At 44.2% G+C, this 1,884-nt stretch overlaps 2 non-coding genes across 2 annotated transcripts; both read right to left on the reverse strand.

The window, feature by feature from the left end:
* Positions 1–1,281: 1,281 nt before the first annotated feature.
* On the reverse strand, positions 1,282–1,400 carry LOC122139195. The gene has a single exon (XR_006156071.1). It is a non-coding gene; the product is annotated as a 5S ribosomal RNA (ribosomal RNA).
* Positions 1,401–1,484: 84 nt separating this feature from the next.
* On the reverse strand, positions 1,485–1,603 carry LOC122139191. Its single transcript, XR_006156067.1, has one exon. It is a non-coding gene; the product is annotated as a 5S ribosomal RNA (ribosomal RNA).
* Positions 1,604–1,884: the final 281 nt, after the last annotated feature.

Consider the following 1,884-nt stretch of genomic DNA (forward strand, 5'->3'; position numbering starts at 1 on the left):
CTCCTCTGTCTTTTCCAGTTGAATCTGTAAAGAATCAGTTATTTCCATCAGTGACCCCGTTTCCTCACTGCACTGCATTAATCCAGTCCTTTCACTTTCCTCTTCAATGTCCGTGCTTGTGATATCCTTTCTTTGTGTTCCTTCCGTGTTCCCGTGTAGCTCCTCTTCACTGTCTTCCTCATGCATCTGCCCGCACCCCTGCTCTTCCTCCTGATGTTGTTCTCTGAACCAGCACTCGCACTTGTTCAGCACAAACCTGCAGTCCGGGCACCTCACCGCATTACAGTCCCTCGCGAAGTGTCCTCTTTCCGCACACTTAAAGCATTTGAAGTCAGGACAGTCCTTCATCATGTGTTCAGGGCTCATACACAACCTACAGGTTCTCACCTGCTGGCTATGTATCACCATGAAATACTGAGGTCTCTTTTCCGTCTCCATTCTCGTGCTGTAGGGCAGGGAAGCCACCTCTTTTGGTAACAGTACTCTCAGGAATCTCGTTCCATCTTCTATGCGGGTGCCCGGGTAGAATCTCCTTTTGATCTGTGAGATAGGAGTTACCCCCCATCCCTCCAGCTTCTTTAAAATATCGTCATCCTCCAGGTAAGCAGGCAGATGCATGAAAGAGACAGCAAAATCCTTATTGTTCAACTTTTTAATTTCACAAGTCTTTCCTTTTATCATCAATCCTTCTGCCAGTTTCTCAATATCTTCCTCTTTCTCCAATGTAATTTCATATTGGTTCATCATTTTTGGTCTTACCGCTAGTATGCTAGTCACTTCAATCTTGTCTTTCAATGCTTCTATAATGTCCTCTGCTCTCCCATCTTGTACCTCCGTCAAATCAATCACTACCGTTGCTTCCTTAGCATAGATCCGTTTGAGTCTCCTTTCTGGTTAATCCTTTTCTCGTTGTCTTTTGTCCAGTCCATTTTCAGTTAGCTGCCTTGTCTCTCTTGCCGAACCCATGTCTGTAGCCGTTTATGCGTCCATTTAAAAAACAACACAAAACTAAAACGATCCCAGGACAAATAACAAAAATAACACAAAAAACTAGAAACAATATACTTATCTTGAACAAAAACAACGCAAAAAAACAACACAAAAGTTTGGGTGAGCCTTTCTCACCTCCCATAGCCAACACACTTCCTGTTTCTCACTAGCTCCCTCTAGCATGCTCAGGGTGCTATGGCCGTAAGCGAGGCCTGCTGCAAAGTGTGGGCTATTTAAAGATCAGCCACCCTAATGCGCAATGTATTAGATAAGTTGTGAAGAAAAAACTAAAGTTTACAGCACCTGGTATTCCCAGGCATTCTCAAATCCAAGTACTAACCAGGCCCGACCCTGCTTAGCTTCCGAGATCAGACGAGATCGGGCGCACTCAGGGTGGTATGGCCGTAAGCGAGGGCTGCTGCAAAGTGTGGGCTATTTAAAAATCAGCCACCCTAATTGGCAGTATATTAGATCAATTTTGACGAAAAAACTAAAGCTTACAGCACCTGGTATTCTCAGGCATTCTCAAATCCAAGTACTAACCAGGCCCGACCCTGCTTAGCTTCCGAGATCAGACGAGATCGGGCGCGCTCAGGGTGGTATGGCCGTAAGCGAGGGCTGCTGCAAAGTGTGGGCTATGTAAAGATCAGCCACCCTAATTTGCACTATATTAGATATTTTTTGATGAAAAAACTAAAGCTTACAGCACCTGGTATTCCCAGGCGGTCTCCCATCCAAGTACTAACCAGGCCCGACCCTGCTTAGCTTCTGAGATCAGACGAGATCGGGTGCGCTTTGTTTTTTTTTTGTTTTTTTTGAAGAAATTTTCAATTCAAACATACATATCAATTATGTGACATATTAAAACATATAAGATGCTTTCTTGGACATAAA

Source organism: Cyprinus carpio, chromosome A3 (genome assembly GCF_018340385.1).
Source record: "Cyprinus carpio isolate SPL01 chromosome A3, ASM1834038v1, whole genome shotgun sequence".
Classification (NCBI taxonomy): domain Eukaryota; kingdom Metazoa; phylum Chordata; class Actinopteri; order Cypriniformes; family Cyprinidae; genus Cyprinus; species Cyprinus carpio.